Source organism: Papio anubis, chromosome 11 (genome assembly GCF_008728515.1).
Source record: "Papio anubis isolate 15944 chromosome 11, Panubis1.0, whole genome shotgun sequence".
NCBI classification, from domain to species: domain Eukaryota; kingdom Metazoa; phylum Chordata; class Mammalia; order Primates; family Cercopithecidae; genus Papio; species Papio anubis.
The window spans coordinates 56,843,675-56,871,014 of NC_044986.1; the positions used below are offsets into that span (position 1 = coordinate 56,843,675).

Genomic DNA, 27,340 nt, shown 5'->3' on the forward strand with positions numbered 1-27,340 from the left:
CTGCAGGGAGTACACTTACACTATTGCAAAAACAATTGTTTGAGATTTGAATTTAATTATGCAATCTGTATTTTTATTTGCTAAATCTGGCACACACACCAATTTCTTCTTAGTTTTTTTCCTGTGGTAAAACATATTATATTATATTATATTATATTATATTATATTATATTATATTATATTATATTATAGAAAAGAATAAGAGCCTCCCCATTCCAGAGATAAGCCAGGTTTTAGAGATATAAAAGAATCCCCCATTTCCTACTAGGAGGATGTAGAAAGGCCCACTCTTAAAAGTCTAAAGAACCAAAAAGGAATGTTCTTAACTACAAATAAAGAAAACCAAAAATGTGTTATAGACATTGAAATGAAAGATTAACATATTAAAAACAAGTTTTGCTAAACACAATGATTCTTACCATTGTTTATCAAAAAAAGAAACCAAATGATATAAAAAGTCATAAGCATTAAAACTGTCCTTCTCTAAAGAGACATCAAAGTCGTCGTAGATATAGGAAGCTAGATAATCTTCTGGAAATATTTCTAACGCATATTTTTATACTTTACAACCTTGTCATTTTTTTGTTCCCTTTGTAATCTAACTTGTCTTACTCAAGCTGTCTCCATTTCCTCCACTCCTTTCCAGTGAGTACATGGGACATCTCCAGGGCCTCAGAGTGGGTTCGGAACCTGTAGGTTTATACTGACATGTAACACGGTCAATCCTCAGCTCAGTTCTATCCTCAGTAATTTGTTTCAGTGTCCCTTACTCTGGAATGGCCCTGAATCTCTCTCTTTCCTGGTTAGAGCAATGTTTCTCAATCTTTAGCTTGCAACACAATCACCCGGAAGGCTTGTTATAAAAACAAGATTTTAATAAGCTTGCTTGGGATCAGATTGCTGGGAACCATCCCTCAGCTTGGATACAGTAAGTCTAGATTAGGGTTTTTAAAAAATCCACTTCTAGTACATTCCCAGGTGACTTTGATGATGCTAGCTTGGGGAATCACACTTTAAAGACCACTGCATTAATATGTGCATTCCAGGTCCTTGACCTATTCCAAATAATCTCACTTCACTTTCTAAAAAGGAAAAGAAGGAGGAAACTCAGAGGGGAACGTAATTCTCACTCTCCCCCACAGCAGAATGGACTTGCCATAGGAGCTGGAATAACTCATCAGAGGAAGGGCTGACTTAAATCTGGCCTGCCCTCTCTCCCAGTTACTCATGAGCAAATTAAGATCTTCCGTAGAGGAGGTGCCCCTGAAACATAAGAACTACTGAGGAACTAGCTATTCATAGGCCCAGGGACCACTGCAGTGTGGCACTGATTATAGTACTTAAGGGGCACAGCAATCCACAGAGGCCGTCCGGCTCATGGTTATTTTAAATAAGTACCAGCTTTACAATATAAAGATCTGGTGGGCTGTTTTCACATCATTGGCATCAGGGGGTGGGCTTTTCTTGCTACCAGGTGCCAGGAATTTCTTATTCATAGGGATATTACTCATTCCTGCTGGAGAGAAGAAATGCAGAGAGAACAGAAGGGACTTTCTCTTCCACTGGGAGGTGGGAGGAAGTTTCAAGCAGGTGCACATCAGCCAGGCTCAGCTTGTTACCACCCAGAAAGCTTTGTCCAAGATTCTTTAAAAATTCTTCAAATGACCGGGCACGGTGGCTCACGCCTGTAATCCCAGCACTTTGGGAGGCTGAGGCAGGTGGATCACGAGGTCAGGAGTTCGAGACCAGTCTGGCCAAGATGGTGAAACCTCATCTCTACTAACAATGTAAAAATTAGCTGGGCATGGTGGCACGCACCTGTAATCCCAGCTACTTGGGAGGCTGAGGCAGGAGAATCGCTTGAACCCAGGAGGTGGAGGTTGCGATGAGCCAAGATCATGATACTGCACTCCAGCCTGGGTGGCAGAGTGAGACTTCATCTCAAAAAAAAAAAAAAAAAATTCTTCAAACACAAGAATTGACACTGTGGCAGCTGTGGGGGTCAGCAATTCTTCACTGTGATCCCCAGGTTCTGAGAAAGGGGCTAAATGGTCAGACCTATGTTGTCTCCACACACATGTCAAACAGGTCTTTCTCCTTTCAGACTGGATTGAGGATTGAACTGATTGTATTTATGAGCTACACTCAGGACAGGTCCGTGGACCAGCCTCTTCACAATCACATTTGCTCCTGATAAGTGTCGGCATAGAAGTGCAGTGCTAAATAACTTGACAAACTTTTCTTTTGTTCCAAAAGCTATTTTTCAAATGCATTCTAGCTGGCAGCCACTTACACCCATTTTATGGGTCCATTCTGCTTCTTCTGATTATCTACTTACTGGTGATTGTGGGTTTTCTGCCCTAAGAAACACTCTGACTTTCAGAGGCTTGCACCCTATACTCAGCAGTTGGATACTGCTGGGTCCCTAATCCCACTTCACTCCACCTTTGTCTGGCTTCCATCCTCACCACTCCACTGGAATGTTTTTATGATGCTGCCCTGGAGAATCACTAGTGATCTCCAGGTTTCCAGATCTGATAGATGCCTTTCTGACCATATCTTAGCCTCCCTCTCAGCAGCCTTGGACCGTTCACACACTACATTCTGAAGCCCTGCCTGGCCAGGTTTCTACGGCACCACATACCTCCTGGTGTTCCTTGACCCCGCCTCACTTTCTTTGGTTGACATCTTCTCTATCCAACCTCGAAATGTTAAATATTTCTTGGAGCTAGGCCACAGGCCCTCTTCCTTTCCCTTTCTATAATCTCGGCCTAGTTGATTTTACTTTTTTTTTTTTTTTTTGAGAGAGGGCCTTGCTCTCTCACCCAGGCTGGAGTGCAGTGGTGTGACTACAGCTCACTGTAGCCTTGACCTCCTAGGTTCTAGTGATCCTCCCACCCCAGCCTCTCAAGTAGCTGGGACCACAGGTGCAAGGCACTATGCCCAGCTACTTTTCTTTCCTTTTAGTGGTGACAGGGTCTCGCTATGTTGTCCAGGCTGGTCTCAAACTCCAGGGCTCAAGGGATCCTTTCATCTCAGCCTCCCAAAGTGCTAGGATTACAGGCATGAACCACTGTGCCCAGCCCTAATTGATTTTAAATATCCCATAGCTGCAAATACAATTAATATGCTCTGACCTCCCTGCAAACTCCTGAAATGTACATCCAATTGTTTACTCAACACCTCCCATACCCTAACCTCTCAACCCTCACATGCCTAAAACCGACCTCCCAATTTTCCCTCTAAGCCAGTTCCTCCACCCTCCCCTGCTAGTCTTTCTCATCTCCATAAATTGCACCACCACCCTCAGAATTGCTCAAACAGGAAACCTGGATTTCATTCTGGATTCCTCCCCTTTCCTCACACCTCACTTATCACCAAGACCTGTAGATCTGAACTGGGTTACATATCCCAGATCTACCCGGTTCCAAACCACCACCTCTAACCTAGCCCAGGCTCATTATCTAACCTTTGGATTACTGCAATAGGCTTCTCACTGACCTCCCTGCTTCCACTCTTTCCCTCCGTAAACCATTTTCCACCAGGAGCTGGAATGCCCCTTTTATAAAGCACCGGATCACTGCCTGGCTTTAACCCCTGCAGTGGCTTCCCATTTGTGACACAGGCTGCTGGCTGCCTGCCCCCACACCCAGTTTCCCCTTCCACTAAGTAGCAGGGACATGATATTTAGTTGGTACTTTTTATCCAAAATAAAATGCACTCTCTCCCATGCAATTGTAGAAGGGCATGTGGCTAAGGTCTGGTCAACTGACTCCAAGTGGGAGTGTTGTGCGGCGCTTCTAAAGGCCACTGAAGGGGACTAATCAGCTGGGAGAAGTCCCTGTTTTGCTCTTTACATTTTCCTTCTTCTTCTGACCTACAGCAAGGATGTGACAACTGAAGTTGTAGCAGCCATATGAGGACACAATGTAACTTTCAGGATGAAAGTCACTGAAGCCAAAAATAGTCGAAAAAATAAGTAAATCAATAGGAACCTGGGTCGGAAATTACCCTGGATTTCCTACCACATGACTCCTGTCATAAGAGAAATAAACTCTTATCTTATATAAACTACCCTTTGGTTTCAGTCACATGCAGCTAAACCTAAATATAAACATACCATTGCATTTGTATTAACAATCCAACTCTATGATCCACAAGGTTCTGCATGATCTGACTCTGCTTACCTCCCCACCTGTCCCTTACCGTCCTCTCTTTTCTACTACATTTCAGTCACCTTGGCCTCCTTTGGATTCCTCCAATGGGCCAAGTGCTTTCCTTTCTGGAGGTCTCTGCACGGGATCTTCCCTCTCCTCTCCTAGCCCTTCTGTGACTGGTTTTTACTCATCCATCTGGGCTCAGTCTAAAGGTCACTTCCTCTCAGAGGTCCTCCCTGGTATCTCAATCTAAGTGGGTCCTCCCAGTTACACTCTAATTCAGCACTTCCTTTGTTTTTGTCATAGCACTTTTGCCTTTATCAATATTCCTTTTTGTTATTGAACTTATAAGGGCATATATATGTAAGTGTTCCCCTGGCAGGGCTGCAAGTTGCAAGGCCAGGAATGTGTGTCTGTATGTCTGTTGTTCACTATTGCACCCCAATATGCAGCCCAGCCCAGGACACTGCGGAAATGCAGGAAATGCAGGAAATGCCTTATGAGGTTAAGTCATAAGATATTGCAATCTCCATCTTACTCTCTAGGACCACTCATAGTGGGGCGAATCCAGCAGCCATGTTGTAAGAATGCTCAAGCAGCCCAATGGAGAGTTCCAATTGTGAGGACTTTCAAGCACCCTATAAAGACGTCCATGTGTTGAGAAACTGTAGCCTCCTGCAAAAGACCAGCACTGGCTTGCCAGGCTTACAAACAAGCTTCTCTGGGTCATGTATGCAGACACTTGCAGTACCAGCTGACATCTTGGCAGCAACTTCGTGAGAGATCATGAATCAGAAACCCTAGCTGAGGTGCTCCTGGATTCCTAACCCACAGAAACTGTGGAATACAATAAATACTTATTGTTCTAAGCTGCTAAGTATTGGTGTAATTTGTTACTCAACAACAGACAATTATGACAATGGGATAAATAAAAAAGATTTGGTCTCCAACCCTGATTTCTGGGACAGAGTTCCTAAAACCCTTGTAATTTCCTGAGCAGAGGTGCTAGGTGCATCTTTCGTTTTGATATTGGGTCTTTGACCCCGATTGCTGACACAGGGTCCCTAATTCCTTGGAATTTCCTTGTTGATAGGAACATCTTCTGTTCTAATGAGGTGACTCTTAGAGGGCCCCTAGATGGGGTCTGATCACTAGAAGGACCAGGCTATGATTAGAAGCTTGGAATTTTCAGCCCCATCCCATCCTTTGGGAAGAGGCAATGGGCTGGAGATTGAGTTAATAAGCAATCATGTCTACATGATAAAAACTACATAAAAATCCCTGAACTACAGGGCTTGGAGAGCTTTCAGCTTGACAACACATTCATGTGCCTGGAGGGTGGTGCATCCCAACTCTATGAAGACAGGAGCTCCAGTGCTCAGGATCCTTCAAGACCTCACCCTCTGTATTTCTCCATCTGAATGTTCATCTGTATCCTTTATTAATATAATAAACCAGCAAATGTGTTTCTCTGAGTTCTGCTGGGAGGCATCCTAGTAAATTAATCAAACCCAAGGAATGGGTCCTAGGAACCCTGATTTACAACCAGTTGATCAGAAGCATAGGTGACAACCTACTATCGGCGATTGCTGTCTGAACTGAGGGGCAGCCTCGTGGGACCTAGCACTTAACCTGGAAAAGCTGACTCTACTCGAGACAAGCAGTGTCCGAATTTAATGGAAGTATAGGACGCCCACTTGTTCACCAGAAAATTGGTTGTTAATAGGGAGAAATTCCCACACATTCTGGTCACAGAAGTATGATGAGTGTTCACTGTTCACTGTTTAAGAGAAGAAAATTTGTCTTGTTTTCTGATATAACAACTAATAAATATCTCTGTAAAATTTGGTAAAAAAGAAAAAAAAAAATCACCTCTGCATGTAGATGAGGACCATCTATCTAAAACCTAAAAAAGGTAAAAGAGTTCATGTGACAGAATGATCTAATAATTCTTGAATATTTAGAAACTTCTACTGTAAACATGTTTTGCTCAAAAACACTTTGTTGTTTTTTTTTTCTTTTTCATAGGCACAGAAGAGGAAAGATATTCATGAGAGATTAGAAGGCCCCATTCCTTCTCCTTGACAAGCTGGAAAAACTACAGAATAGGAAATAACTCATAGGATTAGAGATCTAACTTTAATTCTTACATCTCTTCAGACAAGTTTTTTTTGTTTTTTTTTTTTTGAGACGGAGTCTGGCTCTGTTGCCCAGGCTAGAGTGCAGTGGCGCGATCTCGGCTCACTGCAAGCTCCGCCTCCTGGGTTCACGCCATTCTCCTGCCTCAGCCTCCCAGTCTCAGCTGGGACTACGGCGCCCGCCACCACACCCGGCTAATTTTTTGTATTTTGAGTAGAGACAGGGTTTCACCGTGTTAAGCAGGATGGTCTCGATTTCCTGACCTCGTGATCTGCCCACCTCGGCCTCCCAAAGTACTGGGATTATAGGCGTGAGCCACCTCGCCCGGTCATCAGACAAGTTTTTAAACAAGGTCTCACAAGTGTTCACTGTAAAAATAAAGATTTTCAGGACAAAAGTATCTACTAAACTCTAATCTTCTTTTGAGTGCTGCTCTATTGGATCTCCTTCCTTCTGTACTCTTCAAGTTACCCTCCTCTCTCTTCCCCTAGGTGGCTACAATGGGGGAAAGACGAATATTCAGAGGAATATTCCAATTAGAAGCCTGAGTTGAAATCAGCATGGTGCAAGGTGCTTGGTGGCATAAGACGCACTACATAGGCTGTCCTCCACGCTAGGCGCAAAGAGTCTTCACTGCTCATATATGGTCAAGTTCAGTTCACCAGGGCAGAAAACAGCACATGAGTTTGGGCCAAAGCCTACTGGAGTCACAAATGTTCAGTAGCCTTCCTTGATTGTGGGTCCCAAACTAAAGTCCATACATTCATTCTCAGCATATGAGAGTTCTTGCATTTAAAAAAAAAAAAAAAAAAAGTTAAATTTTGTGTCTTCATTCCAATAATTATTTTTGTTTACTAAGGTAAACTTTACTACAGTGAAATACGATGTTTAATTTGATGAGTTTTTATAAATGTGTGGTATTAATCAATTTTCATTGCATAAAGGAATACCTGAGACTGAGTAATTTATAAAGAAAAGAGGTGTATTTGGCTTATGGATCTGCAGGCTGAACAGGAAGCGTGGTGCCAGTATCTGCTTCTGGTGAGGCCTCAGGAAGCTTCCAATCATGGCAGAAGGTAAAAGGAGAAACAGGCATGCCACACGGTGACAGAGGGAGCAGGGAGGAGGGAGATGCCACACTCTTTTAAACAACCAGATCTCATGTGAACTCAGAGCAAAAACTCATTCATTATCATAGGGAGGACACCAAGCCACTCATGAGGAATCTGCCCCCATGACCCAAATACCTCCCACATGGCCCCACCTCCAACATTGGGAATTACATTTCAACATGAGATGTGGAGGGGCAAACATCCAAACCATATCATGTGTGTACCTATGAAAATAATGCACAAGTCAAGATATTAAAAATTTTGAATATCCCCCAAAATGCATCATATGTCCCTTTGTAGTGAATCTCCTCCATAGAGGTAACCACTGTTCTGATTGATATAACCATAGCAATTATAATCTTTAATAAATGAACACATATATTCTGAGTCATCTGGATGACCGTCTCATAACTGATTAGTGTGCTATTTTATGCTTACAGTAAAGTTGATATGAGGTAGTAATATTTCAAATATTTGTAAGCCAATTTAAAAAAAGAGAACAAAACCATAAACCATACATTTGAGTCCTGGTATCAGGGGCAAGTTGACCTCAAAAGAACTGATGCCATAATGGCTAGCACCACATTTGCATTGCAACTGGCAATTTATTTGAAGCAACATATCATTATCATTGTTTGTGGAATTTGTAAATCAGTTTTGGATTTTACAGTTGCATAAGAGTTATAAGCGTAGAACATTCAGGTCAAGTTTTATGTTTTTACATATTTAAGTAACATTAAATAAAAATAATTTAAGTCAGCATTGACAGGCCACAATAATTTCCTTTTAAAAGGAGTCAGTACATTACTCAAGTTTGAAAAACACTGCTCTAGCCTACATACTTATCCTATAAGGATCTAGGCTATCTCCCTTCAAAGACAAAAGGATTCCAGGGTTTGAGGTCATCACTAAATGTTTGCAGCCAGACTAGCATCAGTCACTTCTTCCATCCATCTTCCCAGTTTTCTGAAGCCTAATTCAACCCAACATACGCAAGAACATCCGTGACCATTCCAGTTCACACAATTTGTCTTCTAAATTTGTGCAAAAGATAGTATAGATTTGTGTTTCTCTGAGAATTCCTGGCTTCCTCTCAGTACCTAAGTTCTATAGCATGCATGCACAAAACTGATGATTCATAAGTATTTTTTGAATGAATGGAAAGAAGTCCTGTAGAAATAAGAAGTTCCAATGAAACAAGAAACATATGCTAAATTAGAGTGGTTACTTTCTGAAATTAGACCAGAATAGTATCTACATATAGGACAGCGCCAGAGTTCATAAAATGCCTAGAATCGTACACTAAATTTTGTTTATAAATATGTGCATTTTTCTCGAAAGAGTCAGTATCACATTCTTCAGATTTCAAATGGACTCCAGTTCTAAAAGGTGATAAGAAATCAAAAAGATATGCAAATGTCAATTCATCATCACACTTCTCTACATATCTGGGGCCACAGGTCTTCAAGAACACAGCCAACAAGGAAGTTGAAATATTGAGATAATTGGAGAATGAAAAAAAAAAAGAATCTACATTTAAAACAGTAACTTAAAAGTTAAATTGTACCATTTATATATCTAAATACAGGCTCACCTCAAAAATAAGAAATTCCATTTTTTCGACCTCATCTGTACATTGGAAATTATACAAATTATGACTACCTCAAAAGGTAAGACTTACTTAATTTTAAGATAGAACACCATAAAACAGCCAATAAAACAAGTGAAAATACTATAACAAAGCAAAATATGCGATGCTGCAATTTTTAAAAGGAAAATTTCCATTACTTGCTCTACTGAACTAACAGTAGATAATTCTTGCAAGTAATTTGAAACTGTTTTACCTTTTCTCAATAGGAATGAACTAATAGAAATTGGCTTAAAAGGATGTATGTGTTCATATGTCTATTAAATTTTAAAATATGAATTAGACCATCAATTTTACATACAAGCTTATTATTCTACATTTTCTATAAATCACTACAAGTATATGCTAATTGAATTACAAATTAAGGTCTGTTAAATAGATTTTCAGTAACCTGTTGTTATGACACATACCAGTAATTTGTCATATTTGCTGAAGAATCCATTTCTGTGTTTCTAAAGCAAAAATAATACTCATCCTCACGCCTGTAATCGTAGCACTTTGGGAGGCCGAGGTAGGTGGATCACGAGGTCAGCAGTTCGAGACCAGCCTGACCAACATGGTGAAACCCCATCTCTACTAAAAATACAAAAAAAAAATTAGCTGGGTGGGGTGGCGGGCATGTGTAATCCCAGCAACTTGGGAGACTGAGGCAGGAGAATCGCTTGAAACTGGAAGGCGAAGGTTGCAGTGAGCCGAGATTGCGCCACTGCACTCTAGCCTGGGCAATAAGAACAAAGCTCCGTCTCAAATAATAATAATAATAATAATAATAATAATAAGACTCATCAATTATAAAACACTAACATAAATACATTTCAAATCTCAGAGTAAAATATAGTCATAGGACTCATTAAGGATCATTAATCATCATGATTCCTTCAATGTCATGTTGGAAAGCAATAACTAGAGGGGATACAAAATATTGGGAACTAAAGATGCTTAACTATGATGAAAGGACAGAAGCAAAGTGATTCCTTATTCATTCAAAAGCATGGGGTAAGGAGAATGAAGAGAGGTTGGTTAACGGGTTCAAATATACAGTTAGAAGGATAAGTGCTAGTGTTCTTTAGCACAGTAGAGTAACTACAGTTAACAATAATTTATTTTGTATTTCAAAACAGCTAAAAGAGAAGACTTGAAATGTTCCCAATACAAAGAAATGATAAATGCTTGTGTTGATGGATATCCTGAACAGCCGGACTTGAGCACCACATATTCTATGTCTGTATCAAAATACCACATGTATCACATATGTACAATTATTATGTATCCATTTTAAAACTTTTGTTAAGAATCTGAGGGTTAAGTGATTTTGTTATGAGGTCTGCTCATACCTGAGAACAGGTTCCTGGAGCAGAGGGTGGCCAAGACCAGGTGCCCTTGAGTGGAATGGTACAGTTACAGTTCAGAGAAAGAACATCAGCAGTGTTCATAAATAACCTAGATCAAAGAAACAGCAATATTCTAATCATTGTGTTCTTTCAAAGAACTGACTGACCACAATTTAGTGAGTGAGACACATTGACTGTGAGGCAGTCAACTGGAGAAGGAAGTAAGACCAGAAAAAGAACTATATGTATTTATAGTTATACAGTGGTAAGAACATATTACTTTTTTCTAGATTTAAATCAGTACATGCTACTGCCCAGAGATATTAGTCTTACAATATATTATGTCATTTAAAAGTTTAACATTTATCAAAAGAAAAATCTTTGGTTTAGAGGCTGCAGAGATAAAACTTAAAAAAAAAAAAACTGATTTTAAGTAAGTCCTTCAGTTTTCCTACTCAAATAAGCAGCTTACAAGGTTGCAACCTTACCATTCTAGTTTCCCAAGAAATAAGTATACTGGACATATCTGAACTCCTTAGATGTGCAAATAGTTATGGAAGGTTTAAAATTATTTATGAACGATAAAAGCACTGGCTTTTTCACTGAAGCATTAAGTTTGATCTCCAGAGACTCTCAAATTCCAAGCTGTTTTTCAAAACCTCACCTCGAGACTGAACCCCAAACTAATCCTTTCTCAACTACCAAAAAAAAAAGAAAAGAAAGAAAGAAAAGAAAAAGAAAGAAAAACCATCACCACACTGCCAGCTTTTCCTTACATGATACTCCTTTCAAATGCTAGATCCTGCTAGACTTCTACTGGTCCTTTGTCACAGAAGTCCAAATTCCATCCCAGCTGCCCAAATCCGCTCAGACTGCCCTACTTACTAACAGTACTTTGCCATACTAAGTTAGGGAAGAAATGGAAATGAGGCCGTTATCTGTAAGCTGGTGATTTTACCCTCACAGATGGAGAACAAATGATATAAAGCACAGACTGAAAAAAAGGCACGGTAACTTTAGAATAATTTTCTTACATTCCATGTACACAAAGGCAATGATAAAAGCTCTAAGAGTTAGCTTGAATATTTCAAAACCATAACAGAAATTGAATTTTAAAATTTATTAAGGTTGCTGAATCCAACAAGAAAATACATTGATAAGGTTTTTGTGAGATTAAATTGTCAGCTTACTAAAATAGGATATCATATGCTGACTGTTGTATTGGCTTTAACATAGGAAAAAGGGGAAAAACAAATGATTATTTAAGAAACAATTTAGTGGACAAGGTTTCAAAACATTTGGGTCAGGAGAATAAAAATAAGAGAGATTGGCACAGCTTTTAAGAATCACAAAAGCCATAAGTCTAGATAAGATTATATGTATATAAGCAAAACACAAGGCTTACCTTAGTATATAAACACAATATGACTTCCTTTTCCTTAGAATTAAGAAAATACTTAATTTATAAAATGCTTCAAAAATTATTTACTGTATTATATCAAATATTATTCCTAAATAAAGTCTACAAAGGCTATTACAGATCATGTTAACAGACCACTAGCAAACATTTATTTTATTCTGCTTTAGTCAACATTTATATGTTATAGTACTCATTTATAGATTATTGACTATTAAGACAAAAATAAGGAGATGACTAAGACCTCACAGTTTCAGAAACAAAATATTTGGAGGTGAATTAATGCAGTTCTGTAACTTTTTTCTATAATGTTCAGAGACTCAGAAGAAAATAAAGACATACACCAACCATAAGCTTAACCCAATGCTCAGACTTCGACTTGGAAGTAAGTTAACTGGGAAGAGTCTAAGATTGGGTTTTAAAGGGTTGAATGGCTGATCACAGAAAACAGGTTGAACTGAAAAGCAAGGGTGGAGATCACATAGCAAAGGTATTTGACGAACAAGAAAGATGCTTGGTAAAGAGAATGCTCAGGGTGGAGACAGCATAGTGGCCTCAGCCTGGTGAATAGTTAAAACATGGGTCTCTGGATTATACAATCCAGGAGGGCAATGATCTGACCAAGGGCCACAGACTGCATATGAATGCCAAATACCAAAAATGCTGCATGGACAAGGCAGGCAAAGAGCTTAGTCTGAGAAATACTCTGGTAATGTATAATTGGGGCGTGAGTGGTAGTGAGATACTGTTACAGTAAGTAGTTAAGCAGACATAAGCAGGGCAGGAGAGGGCCCCCCTCCCACCAGGAATGTCAGACCATGGTCAGGCGGCTGTTAAACAGTTTCTCTAAAATAATAATTGGTCGCAAACCGACCCCAAGAAAAGGCAATCTCCCAATAGATAGAAAACACCTGAAGCTGGTGATTAGCAGCTTTCCATTAAGATTTCAGGAGTTGAGTGAGTGAGCTCAAAAATGCACACTACGAGGCAAAATGGCAGTTTAACCAGTATATGACCTTCTTCTAGGAACGCTTGACTGGTAAGGAAAAAATGCCTCAAACGAGCAAGTGCACAACTCAGTAAACACATTGCGCATGTGCCCTTCTCAAGTGCTGGCAGGCCACTGTGCATGTGGATAGCCTGCCCCAAGAAAGAATCAGAGAAGAAGAAATGCAAACCTAGGAATCATGCCAATGTATAAAAACTCCACATCAAGGGTTGGACAGGGCACTTGAATCTCTCAAGTCGTCCACTTGGCCCTCTTCCAAGTGTACTTTACTTCCTTTCGTTCCTGCTCTAAAACTTTTAAATAAGCTTTCACTCTTGCTCTAAAATTACCCTTGGGGCCCAGCGTGGTGGCTCATGCATGTAATCCCAGCACTTTGGGAGACTGAGGTGGGTGGATCACTTGAGGTCAGGAGTTCAAGACCAGCCTGGTCAACATGGTGAAACCTCTCTCTGCTAAAAATACAAAAATTAGCCAGGCGTGGTGGAGGGCACCTGTAGTCCCGGCTACTCAGGAGGTGGAGGCACAAGAATCACTTAAACCCAGGAGGCAGAGGTTGCAGTGAGCCTAGAGCATGCAACTGAACTCCAGCCTGGGAGACATAGCAAGGCTGTGTCTCAGGAAAAAAATAAAGAAAGAAAAAAAGAAAAGAAAGAACAAAAGGAAAAAAATCGATTTAAAAAATATGAAATTTGCCTTGGTCTCTCTGCTTTAAGCCCCTCAGTTGAATTCTTTCCTCCAAGGAGACAAGAATCGAGCTGCTGCAGACCCATACAGATTCGCTGCTGCTCACATCACAGTAATGGGCATGCCTTGAGGCCAGCGACAATGCAGTGAGTGCCAGCATGGCCCAGTGGTTCTGAGTCACAGAGGGAGGGGCAGTGGGGACTGGAGAGGCCTCCTTTCAAAACCAGTTACCTCCATGAAGATGTCACTGAATATCTAGTCCATGCTCTCCTGGTTTTCTTCTTACCTCTCTAGTCTTGCCTAACCTCAGTCTCCTGGGAATGGTTCTAAATGGGTGTTCCCAACAGGCCTCCTCCTCCATTCACTCTACCTCCTCTTCCTCACACAGGTCAATTACTATGTACAGGTAAATGTTTCTCAAATCCATGTCTCTGGCTTAAATTTTGTTTTTAAATGCCAAACCACCGTGTGACTCCATTTACATATCTTGATGGTGCCTCAAACTTAGCATGACCAAAACTGAATTTATCTTCCCTATTGATAAGACAGCAGGGTGCAGTGGTTAAGAACCTGGGTCTTGGAAGAGTCTGCCTGGTTTGACTTCTGGCTCTACCAATTTCTGGCTACGTGGGGAGGTTGTTAATCTCTGCATGCCTCAGTTTCTTCAACTATAAAATAGGAAAAAATACTAGTAACTATCTCATAAGGTCACTGTGAACAGTTAACAAGATAGTATCTATAAATCACTTAGAACAGTGCCTGGTACACATGAAGTGCTTTATCTAGGAAGTAAATAATAACATTTTTCCTCTTCACTTGGCACTCTCTGACTCAGGGGAAAGTTAACCAAGTGAAAACCTGAACATTATGTTCAACTTCTCTCTCTCCTCTACTTTCCAAGTCCAAGTCCTGACAGTTCGACTTCCTAAGTATTTCTTGAAGATATTCGCATCTCCCCATTTCTACTATTCTGTTGAAGTTAGGCCTCTCATCATCTTGTTTCCAAATCTTGACCTCCTCCCACCTACTTTTCAGACAATAATCAGAGTACAAATCTTATCATGTGGCAAAGTCCTTAAATTCCTTCAATGGTTTCCCACTGCCCTCAGGTCCAAGTCCAAAACCATTAACATGACTAGCAAGGCATTTCCTCAGGTGCCCTTGCTAATGTTTCCATCTCAATTCTTACCACCTCCCACATGGGCGCAGGTTGAACTTTCAGTTTTTGGAGAACATCATGATCTCTTGCATCTCCTAGATTTTGCAAACATCATTGTCTCTGGAACACTCTTCTCCCTCCTCTTCACCTGGCTAAATCTGAATCATCCTTCATTCTCAATGTACAGTTCCAAGCAGCCTTCCCTTCCTATCCAGCCCCACCAGTCTCGGGTGCCCCCATTACGCCTTCCAATAGTATCCTATGTGGCTACATTCATTGCTTACACCACCATAGTACAGGTATCCCCAGTAAACTGGAAATTCCACAAAGGCAGAGACAAGAACTGTCTTGTACACTAGTATGTCTCCAGTGCAGGGCAGACTGGCTCCGACTTGGACATGGAAGTAGGTTACCATGGGATTGAGTATATATATATTAAGTCCTTGATAATGATGATGGGAGAAAGACAGAGAAATGACAAGGATCTAGAAAATGCCCCTAAAAAATAACTATCAGCTGGACACAGTGGCTCATGCCTGTAATCCCAGAGCTTTTGGACACCAGGGCAGGAGAATTGCCTGAGGCCAGGAGTTCAAGACCAGCCTGGACAATATAGCAAGACTCCATCTCTATAAAAAATGAAAAATTAGCTGGGCATGATGGTACCTGTGGTCTTAGCTACTTAGGAGGCTGAGGCGAGAGGATTGCTTGAGCCCAGAAGTTCAAGACTGCAGCAAGCTATGATCATGCCTCTGTAATCCAGCCTAGATGACAGAGCAAGACTCTGTCTCTAAAAAAACCAAAATAATTATTAGCACTCCCATGTTCTAAATGAGAAAACGGAGGCTTAGACAGCTTAAATAACTTGTCCAAGGTCAAAGTCACATAGCCAGATTCTAGAAGCCACATTACTAACACCAATCCATGCTGTTTTCCAGTGGAAGGCACATGCAACACCAAATCGGACATCCTGGGCTCTAATCCTGATTCTGCCACTTGATACCTGTTGATTTAAAACAAGGAACAACTTCTCCAAGCCTCATTTTTTTTTTACATCAGTGTGGTGTTATGATCGATATTGGATTTTGGCCCAGTTCCTGGCTCCTGACTCCCATTGCCCTTGTTATAGTCTTTTTTTATAATATTGGGTGTGTTAGGCCTCAGGTGCAGGCCTCTTATCTTCTCCTGCCCTCCTTTCCACTGCCCCAAGGAAGGACTCCACTCTTCCCTGCCTTTCTGACTGAGGGTCTTAAGACCCTTCCGGGTTAGGGTCCTACCCCATACTCTGAGGGAAGGAATGTTGATGTCCTGAAGCTTCCATGAAAACCCAAGAGAACTGTATTGAGAGAGTTTCCAGACAGCTAGACATGTGGAGGTTCCTGGAGGGTGGTGTGCCAGGGGAGGGCATGGAAGCTCTGTGTCCCATACCTGACTCTATGCATGTTTCCATCTGTATCTTTCGTAATGTCCTTTATAATAAACCAGTAAACACAGGTAAATGTTTCTCTGAGTCCTGTGAGCTGCTCTAGCAAATTAATTGAACCCAAAGAAGGGTTCATGGGAATCCCAACTTGAAGCCAGTTGCTCAGAAGTTCCAGAGGCCCTGACTTTCAACTGTGGGGGAAGAAAGGGGTGGTCTTGTGGGACTAAACCCTCAACCTATGGGACCTGACACCATCTCCAGGTAGACAGTGTCAGAACTGAATTGAAGGACACCAGCTGGTGTCCAGGCTTGGTGTACGAGGAAGAACCCCCACATCTTTGGTCACAGAAGTATTCTGTGTTGATGACTGCTGTGGGGGTCTGAGAGCAGAGAAAACTCATGGTTTGACAAAGTTTCTGCCTACACATCAGTTAAACTGTTATCACAACATCTGTTTAGTAAGGTTATTAACATAACATAAGGGACAACTGATGATTTCTGGCCTTTAGAAATTGTTCAGTAAGTGCTGAAACTATCCCACAATATCTGGTACAGTTATCAACTCTGAGCACGCATGGGGCTTTTTGGAAGAAACAGAATAGTAAAATAAGTCAAATCCATGCTACCAAACTTCATAATTAACGGGGGACTGACTGCAGCCATATCACTCTCTAACACAGGGTGTAGTACTTTGTCCTTATCCCCAAAAAGGAAGCCGAACTAGAAACATGATTATGAACTTCACTTTGAAGATACTTCACAAGTGGGTTTCCTTTTAGAAACAAGGTTTGCCTTCTTCCATATCCATTCTAAAAGTCAGTTTGCTCAAAATTTAGAGACAGTAAAATCCACCTGATTGCTCTCCTTTTATATTTTTCTAAAGTCTCTTACTCTCCTTTCTTTCTTCAGTTTCCTTTCTTCAGAAAACAAGCATCAGCCTTGTTTTCCAAATTAACATTGAGTTTCAGAGAATTTAAGTTGCCAAATCAGAACTACATCCAGGTCTTCAATTCCCATGTCAATGTTCCTGTCCATACATGGCAACCACATAGATGCATTTCTTTTAATTAAGAAAGGTAGGCATGCAGGAAGAACAGAAGGATTGAAGGACAGACAGATGGACAGACGGACAGATAGAAGGAGGGAAGAAAGGTAGGTTTACTTCAGATAAACTTACTCTTTAAAACTCATGGAAATACCATCATTCTCTAAGAATACTTTTAAGCTATGTGCCCTTAATTTTTGTTTATGTGTTTGTTTAGTCAATGTGAACCAAAAGAATTATATCAAATGATTATACGGGGTCAAAATAGCTGGGCAATCATGGATGAAGCAAGAAAAGTATTAACATTAAATAAAGAAAAAAATGAATAATAATTCTCTTGGAAGGGAGGGAGAAGCAGTTTGACATCTATGATAATCCTTAGTAGTGATTAGGGGCGCGCGGGCAGGGGGCGGGGTCTGTCGCGTGGAGCTCCCTGACGATCACCGTTAGGGCAGTCTGGCGTGCGGCGCCCACCTGGCGCTCAGGCCTCCGCCACCGCCCACGCCTCCCTGGTGCCAGCGAACAGGTATCAGCGCACCTCCCCAAGGGCTGAGAGATACAATGAGTGAAGGGGAGGGAAGGATGGTTACTCAGTCTTATAGCTGGATCACCTACGAAGAGAAGTTCTAAAGCAAGAAGAGGAAAGTGTTTCAATTTGGACATTCATTTGCAGCTGGAAATGGGGAACTGACTATCAGACCAGACTTCTATCCTGTCCAGCCTGCCTTCATTTCAGTCCTTCCAGATTGTTATGCTGGGTTTGGACTGTGCTAGAAAGACAACTGTCTTATACAGGCTGCAGTTCAATGAATTTGTAAATACTGTACCTACCAAAGCATTTAACACTGAGAAAATTAAGGTAACCTTGGGAAATTCTAAAACAGTGACTTTTCACTTCTGGGATGTAGATGTCAGGAGAAATTCCACACATGCCACTGTGGAAGTCATATACCAGATTGCACAGATGACGTTGTATTTCTTGTGGTCTCTGTCGATATCGAAAGGATGGAAGAAGCCAAAACTGAGCTTCACAAAATAACTAGAATATCAGAAAATCAAGGAGTCCCTGTACTGATAGTTGCTAATAAACAAGACTTGAGGAACTCATTACCTCCTTCAGAAATTGAGAAATTGTTAGCAATGGGTGAACTGAGCTCATCAGCTCCTTGGCATTTGCAGCCTACCTGTGCAATCACAGGAGATGGCCTAAAGGAAGGACTTGAGAAACTACATGATATGATCATTAAAAGATTAAATGTGGCAACAGAAAAATAAAAGATGAATATCAATACCTATTATATCTGTGTGGAGGAGGTCTTCTCTGGTCTGATTTTGACAAATAGAAGAGTGTCTACAGCGTGGTTTGCCTGTCTGCCCTCCTGGATGCTATTAAAGCTTTGTTTTTGTTAAACAATCAGATGCCCAACTTTATTGACTTGTGGAGGATGAGTAAATGCAGTGCTTCTTAAAATGGTCTCTTACCCCTGCCCCACGAATCTTTTGGTAGTAGCATTTGGGGAAGCCAAGCAAGGATAGGAAATTGACCAGAACACAGGTGTAGAAATTTGACCTGAAGTTAGTGAAACAAAACTTTAAAGAGTGAAAAAATAAATGTGGACATGGTTTTTAATGCCCCTCCTCAGTTATTAGAAAATGCTCACTAAAGTTCTGGACTGAGAGTGTGTTTTAAATCATTTAGATTTTCCTTGGCAAGACTGTTCAAAGCCCTAATGGAGAAATGCAGCTGCTCCATCCACTTAGGCCCCAGCTGCCTTCAAAATAACTCAAAGGAAGTTCTAGCATCTTGAGGAATGGTCATGCAAACAACAGTCTTAAATATATTGTTTATATTTTTCCTTAATGCAGAAAATCAGGAAGAGTGCTCTTCAGGCAGAACATCTACTCTGTTCATAATGCATAATGGCCAAATACCCTTTCAAAAACCCATGCAAAAGACAAGATGGCCGACAATATTTGATGTCCAAATGCTTTTATTTACCTTGATAAAAAAAAGACCTTGTAACTGTACCAATATTAGTCTACAAAGCCTTAAAGTATAGTCAAATCGTGAGCCTCTGCTGAAGATTTACAACATGTTTATTATATAGAAATAACCTACGCTCGTGAAGAGAAGGCTGGCAAAACATCAGCTAATCTAAAAAACATTGGCAGTACACTTCAGAATGGATAACATTTGTAATTGAAAAATGGGAATGGAAAACAAGAACCTAGAATTATGACCTTGGGAATTAAGAGCAGGACTAGACAAGCTATGAAAGAGACTGAGGATTCATTTCCATAAGGTGATAGTTGGAACTGTGAATGCTAGCAAGATCTGTGAAGAAAATGTAAAGAACAGAGGACTTTTAATGAAGATGACAAACTCACCAATTAAGTGCATCTGCTCCAAACACAGAAGAATGGGAAGTAATATATAAACATATAAATAGAATAAGAAAAAATACAGAACAAAGTAATAGAGCAACTCTAGCTATAAATATTTTTTAAAATGTTATTAGTAAAACGTTTTTTATGGGTCAGTTCTCCCCCAAATTGATCTATAAACTCAATTCCAATTAAAGTCAAAATCGTATTTTTTATGCAAATTGACAAACTGGTATCAATTTTTTTAGAAGGCCAAGAATAGCTAAGATAATTTTAAATAAGTGTGCATGGAAGTGCACTATTAGACATCAAGAGTGTTTACAAACCTTAGTATTTAAGACAATAGGTAAAACACAAAGAGCCTTACAGGAAAGAAAATGAGTGAAGAATATAATTAGGCATTTTATAAAAGAGGAAATCAAAATAACATTAAATATATTAAAAGTTGTTCAATCTCATTTTAAATTAGGAAAATGTAGCAAATTAAAGCCACAATGAGATTCATTTCACAACCAAAAATTGACAAAATTTTAGATGTATTTAAATCTCATTATTTCAGTGGTAAAAGAATATAAAGAAATGTCATCTCTTACCCTGCTTGTGGCATTTGGAGTGGGAGGAAGCTATAAAATTCATTAGTACTAATATTTTGCAGAACAATCTGGCAATGTCTTGTAAAGTTAATGATGCACATATATTTTACATAACAAATACTTGTATAGTATTTTCTATGTGCCAGGCACTATTAAAAGTTTTTTATAAATATTAACTCATTTAATCCTCCTAACAACTGTAGGTATTATTATCTTTTTACTTTTAATTTTGGTGTAATCTTAGGCCTCATGTACACAATATTAAATTAATCATTATCCTTTGTTCATCACATAGTCTCTTCATAGGTCCATTTTTGAACCACATGAACGTATTACTTTGTTAATTATGTTACAGATGTAACAAGCACCCATAAACTTAGTATCTAATAGGAATGCTAGGATCTTCACAATAACCCACATCTACCCATGTACAATCATGCATCCTGCAAAATAGTATAAAGTATAACAATGTTTCAGTGAATGATTGACCACATATATGATCATGGTCCCATGAGATTATAAATATGATATTTTTACTGTATCATTTCTATGTTTAGATACACAAATACATCCATTGTGTTATATTTGCCTACAGTATTCAGTACAGTAACATGCTGTACACTTATAGCCTAGGAGCTATAGGCTATAGTCTAGGTGTGTAGTTGACTGTATCACCTAGGTTTGTGTAAACTCACTCTATAATGTTTGCACAAGGATGAAATCTCCTAATGACACATTCTTCAGAACATATCCCTGTCATTAAGCAACACATGACTATATATATCGCAGTCCATCCCCCCTCAATAGTTTATTAATATTTATGCTGCAACCTAGGAAATGAAAATATTTGGAAACCATATCTGATAAGGGATTTAATCTCCAAAATATATAAGAAGCTCTTACAACTCAATAGCAAAAAACAAACAAACAAAAACCTAGGAACCTAATTTTACAATGGGCTAAGGGCTTGGACAAGCATTTCTCCAAAGAAGACATACAGATGGTCAACAGGCATACAAAAAAAATCCTCAACATCACTAAACATTAGGAAAATTGAAATCAAAACCACAATATCAGCTCACATGCATTAACAAGCACACACATGCACAACAAGCATTGGTGAGGATGTGGAGAAACTGATGCCCTTGCACACTATTGGTCACAATATAAAATAGCACAGCAGCTACGGAAAACAGTTAAGGAGGTTCCTCAAAAAATTAAAAACAGAACTACCATATGAACCAGTAATCACACTTCTGGGTATTTATCCAAAAGAATTGAAGTCAGGATCTTGAAGAGATACTAATATTATCAGTTCCATGTTCACTGCAACACTATTCACAATAGCAAAGATGTGGTTATATAACCTAAATGTCCATTCACAAATAAAGACAATGTGGTATATACATAGAATGGAATACCATTCAGCCTTAAAAAAAGGAAGTTCTGCAATATGCAACAACATGAATGGGCCTGGAAGATATTATGCTAAGTGAAATAACCCAGTCACAGAGAGACAAACATTTTATGATTCCACTTACATGAGGCACTTAAAATAGTGAAATTCATAGAATCAAAGAGTGAAATGGTGGTTCCTAGGGGTTGGGAGTAGAGGAAAATGAACAATTACTACCTTTATTATTTTTTTTTAGACCTCTCCTCACCCAGGCTTGAGTGCAGTGGTGTGGTCTCGACTCACTGCAACCTCTGCCTTTCAGGTTCAAGTGATTCTTATGCCTCAGCCTTCCCAGTAGCTGAGATTGCAGGCACATGCCACCATGCCTGCTAATTTTTTGTATTTTAGTAGAGACAAGGTTTTGCCATGTTGGCCAGGCTGGTCTCAAACTCCTGGCCTCAAGTGATCCACCCGCCTTGGCCTCCCAAAGTGCTGGGATTACAGGCATGTGCCATCATGCCTGACCCAGAATTACTATTTAATTAACATAAAATTTCAGTTATGTAAAATGAATAAGTTAGATCTGCCATGCATTGTACTTATAGTCAATACTCTTATTGTACACTTAAAAAATTGTTGAGGATAGATATCATGCTAAGTGTTCTTACCACAATAAAAAGTTTTAAAATTGATATAGCCAGATTTTATTTCTGTCAGCTGCTATATAATATTCTACTTTGTGAATATACCATAATATAAACGAGGAAAGTAAAGCAAGAGGGATTAAATCACTTGCCCAAGGCAAGGCAGCTATTAAGATACAAAATCAGGCTGGGCACAGTGGCTCACACCTGTAATCCCAGCACTTTGGGAGGCCAAGGCAGGTGGATCACGAGGTCAGGAGATCGAGACCATCCCGACTAACACGTTGAAACCCCGTCTCTACTAAAAATACAAAATGTTAGCCAGGTGTGGTGGCATGCACCTGTAGTCCCAGCTACTCGGGAGGCTGAGGCAGGAGAATCACTTGAAACCAGGAGGCGGATGTTGCAGTGAGCTGAGATCATGCCACTGCACTCCAGCCTGGGTGCCAGAGCAAGACTCTGTCTCATAAAAAAAGATAAAATTAGTATTTGAACCTAGAAAATACTTTCAGTATCCCTGTTTTAGCCACTATGTAATGCTGACTTTGTTTCTAATGTAATGGGATGGAAACAAATAAAATGTTTGTCAACAGAGAATGGATGCCTACATAGAGGTATATTTGGCTAGGAATGGTGGGTCACACCTATAATCTTAGCGCTTTGGGAGGCCAAGGCAGGAGGAGTGCTTGAGCCAAGGAGTTTGAGACCAGCCCTGGAAACAGAGTGAGACTGTAACTCTACAAAAAATAAAAAATCAGCCAGATGTGGTGGCACATGCCTATAGTCCCAGCTACTTGGGAGGTTGAGGTAGGTGGATCACTTGAGCCTGGGAGGTCAAGGCTGCAGTGAGCTGTGGTCGTGCCACTGCAGTGCAGCCTGAGCAACCGAGCGGGACCCTGTCTCAAAAATAAATAAGTAAACAAACAAATAAATAAAGGTGTATTTTTCAAATGAAATCACTTACAGCAGTTAAAAATGAATGAACTGGCTGGGCATGGTGACTCAGGCCTGTAATCCCAGCACTTTGAGAGGCTGAGGTGGGCAGATCACTTTGAGACCAGTCTGGCTAACATGGCAAAACCTCGACTCTACTAAAACGACAAAAATTAGCCAGGCGTGGTGTCGGGTGCCTGTAATCCAAGCTACTAGGGAGGCTGAGGCAGGTGAATTGCTTGAACCCGGGAGGTGGAAGTTGCAGTGAGCCAAGATCATGCCACCATTGCACTCCAGCCTGGGTGACAGAGCAAGTCTCCATCCCCCCAAAAAAAAAAAAAAAAAAAAATTGAACTAGAGCCATTCATTTTGTAATTTACATTTATATGGATTTTTAGATTTATATACATAAACCTCAAAATTATATTGAGGGGAAAAAGGGCACAAAATTTTATATACAGTATAAACACAGTTATATGATGTTTGAAACATACTAAATACAAAACAATACTCCACATTCTTTATGAATGCAAACATGCCATTGTAGTATACAAACACACTTGAGAATAGCAAATATTAACTTTAAGGTAGTATCCTGGGCATGTAATGAGAAAGAAATCAGATTAGAAAGCAGTAAAAACTAGGATAAATAGTATTTAAATAATTTATTTCTTAAGAAATATCTGAGGATCATTCCAAGATGGCCGAATAGGAACAGCTCCAGTCTACAGGTCCCAGCGTGACCAAGGCAGAAGATGGGTGATTTCTGCATTTCCAACTGAAGTACCTGGTTCATCTCACTGGGACTGGTTGGACAGTGGGTGCAGCCCACATAGGGTGAGCCGAAGCAGGGTAGGGCATCACCTCACCTGGGAAGTGCAAGGGGTCAGGGGATTTCCCTTTCCTAGCCAAGGGAAGCTGTGACAGATGGTTCCTGGAAAATCGGGACACTCCTGCCCTGATACTGTGTTTTTCCAACAGTCTTAGCAAATGGTACACCAGGAGATTATATCCTGTGCCTGGCTCAGCAGGTCCCACGCCCATGGAGCCTTGCTCACTGCTAGTGCAGCAGTCCGAGATCAAACTGTGAGGCAGCAGCCAGGCTAGGGGAGGGGTGTCCACCATTGCTGAGCCTTGACTAAGTAAACAAAGCGGCTGCGAAGCTGGAACTGGGTGGAGCCCACTGCAGCTCAATGAGGCCTACCTGCCTCTGTAGACTGCACCTCTGGGGGCAGGGCGTAGCTGAACAAAAGGCAGCAGAAACTTCTGCAGACTTAAACATTCCTGTCTCACGGCTCTGAAGAGAGCAGTGGTTATCCCAGCATGCAGTTTGAGCTCTGAGAACAGACAGACTGCCTCCTCAAGTGGGTCCCTGACCCCCATGTACCCTAACTGGGAGATACTTCACATTAGGGGCTGACAGACATCTCATGCAGCTGGGTGCCCCTCTGAGACAAAGCATCCAGAGGAAGGATCAGGCAGCAATATTTGCTGTTCTGCAATATTTGCTGTTCTGCAGCCTCCTCTGGTGATACCCAGGCAAACAAGTCTGGGGCGGACCTCCAGCAAACTCCAACAGACGTGCAGCTGAGGGGCCTGTTAGAAGGAAAACTAACAAACAGAAAGGAATAGCATCAACATCATCAAAAAGGACATCCACACCAAAAGCCCATCTGTAGTTCACCATCATCAAAGACCAAAGGTAGATAAAACCACAAAAATGGGGAGAAACCAGAGAAGAAAAGCTGAAAATTCTAAAAACCAGAGCACCTCTTTTCCTCCAAATGATCACAGCTGTTTGCCAGCAATGGAACAAAGTTGGATGGAGAATGATTTTGATGAGTTAACAGAAGTAGGCTTCAGAAGGTCGGTGATAACAAACTTCTCTGAGCTAAAGAAGCGTGTTTGAACCCATCACAAGGAAGCTAAAAACCTTGAAAAAAGATTAGACAAATGGCTAACTAAAATAAACAGCATAGAGAAGACCTTAAATGACCTGATGGAGCTGAAAAACATGGCATCAGAACTATGTGACACATGCACAAGCTTCAGTAGCTGCTTCAATCAAGTAGAAGAAAGGGTATCAGTGAATGAAGATCAAATGAATGAAATGAAGTGAGAAGTTTAGAGAAAAAAGAGTAAAAAGAAACAAACAAAGCCTCCAAGAAATATGGGACTATGTGAAAAGACCAAATCTACGTTTGATTGTGTACCTGAAAGTGACAGGGAGAATGGAACCAAGTTGGAAAACACTCTACAGGATATTATCCAGGAGAACCTCCCTAACCGAGCAAGCCAGGCCAACATTCAAATTCAGAAAATACAGAGAATGCCACAAAGATACTCCTCAAGAACAGCAACCCCAAGACACATAACTGTCAGACTCACCAAGGTTGAAATGCAGCAAAAAATGTTAAGGGCAGCCAGAGAAAAAGGTCGGGTTACCCACAAAGGGAAGCCCATCAGACTAACGGCGGGTCTCTCAGCAGAAACTCTACAAGCCAGTAGAGAGTAGGGGCCAATATTCAGCATTCTTAAAGAAAAGAACTTTCCAACCCAGAATTTCATATCCAGCCAAACTAAGCTTCATAAGTGAAGGAGAAATAAAATCCTTTACAGACAAGCAAATGCTGAGAGATTTTGTCACCACCAGGTCTGCCTTACAAGAGCTCCTGAAGAAAGCACTAAACATGGACAGGAATAACTGGTACCAGCCACTGCAAAAACAGGCCAAATTGTAAAGACCATCGATGCCAGGAAGAAACTGCATCAACTAATGTGCAAAATAACCAGCTAACATCATAATGACAAGATCAAATTCACACATAACAATATTAACCTTAAATGTAAATGGACTAAATGCCCCAATTAAAAGACACAAACTGGTAAATCAGATAAAGAGTCAAGATGCATCAGCGTGCTGTATTCAGGAGATCCATCTCATGTGCAGAGACACATATAGGATTAAAATAAAGGGATGGAGGAAGATCTACCAAGCAAATGGAAAACAAAAAAAAATGCAGGGGTTGCAATCCTAGTCTCCGATAAAACAGACTTTAAACCATCAAAGATCAAAAGAGACAAAGAAGGCCATTACATAATAGTAACAGGATCAATTCAACAAGAAAAGCTAACTGTCCTAAATATATATGCACCCAATACAGGAGCACCCAGATTCATAAAGCAAGTCCTTAGAGACCTACAAAGAGACTTAGACTCCCACACAATAATAATGGGAGACTTTAACACCACACTGTCAACATTAGACAGATCAATGAGACAGAAAGTTAAAAAGGATATCCAGGACTTGAACTCAGCTCTACACCAAGCAGACCTAATAGATATCTACAGAACTCTCCACCCCAAATCAACAGAATATACATTCTTCTCAGCACCACATCACACTTATTCCAAAATTGACCACATAATTGGAAGTAAAGCACTCCTCAGCAAATGTAAAAGAACAGCAATTACCTTTGACAAACCTGACAAAAACAAGAAATGGGGAAATGATTCCCTATTTAACAAATGGTGCTGGGAAAACTGCCTAGCCATATGTAGAAAGCTGAAATTGGATCCCTTCCTTACATGTACACAAAAATTAATTCAAGATGGATTAAACACTTAAATGTTAGACCTAAAACCATAAAAACCCTAGAAGTAAACCTAGGTAATACCATTCAGGACATAGGCATGCACAAAGACTTCATGACTAAAACATCAAAAGCAATGGCAACAAAAGCCAAAATAGACAAATGGGATCTAATTAAACTAAAGAGCTTCTGCACAGCAAAAGAAACTACCACCAGAGTGAACGGCAACCTACAGAATGGGAGAAAATTTTTACAATCTACCCATCTGACAAAGGGCTAATATCCAAAATCTACAAAGAACTTAAACCAATTTACAAGAAAAAAATCAAACAACCCCATCAAAAAGGGGGCAAAGCATATGAACAGACACTTCACAAAAGAAGACATTTATGCAGCCAACAGACACATGATAAAATACTCATCATCGCTGGTTATCAGAGAAATCCAAATCAAAACCACAATGAGATACCATCTCACACCAGTTAGAATGGCGATCATTAAAAAGTCAGGAAAAACAGGTGCTGAAGAGGATGTAGAGAAATAGGAACTCTTTTACACTGTTGGTGGGAGTGTAAACTAGTTCAACCATTGTGAAAGACAGTGTGGCAATTCCTCAAAGATCTAGAACTATAAATACCACTTGACCCAGCCATCACATTACTGGGTATATAT

The 27,340-nt window shown here is 40.3% G+C and overlaps 1 protein-coding gene and 1 pseudogene across 2 annotated transcripts in view; one reads left to right on the plus strand and one right to left on the minus strand.

Annotated features, from left to right (window-relative positions):
- The window catches only part of ANK3 (ankyrin 3), a 704,392-nt gene that overhangs the window by 639,733 nt on the left and 37,319 nt on the right, over positions 1–27,340 (minus strand). The window lies entirely within an intron of this gene.
- LOC100997592 lies at positions 17,804–18,484 on the plus strand (annotated as a pseudogene).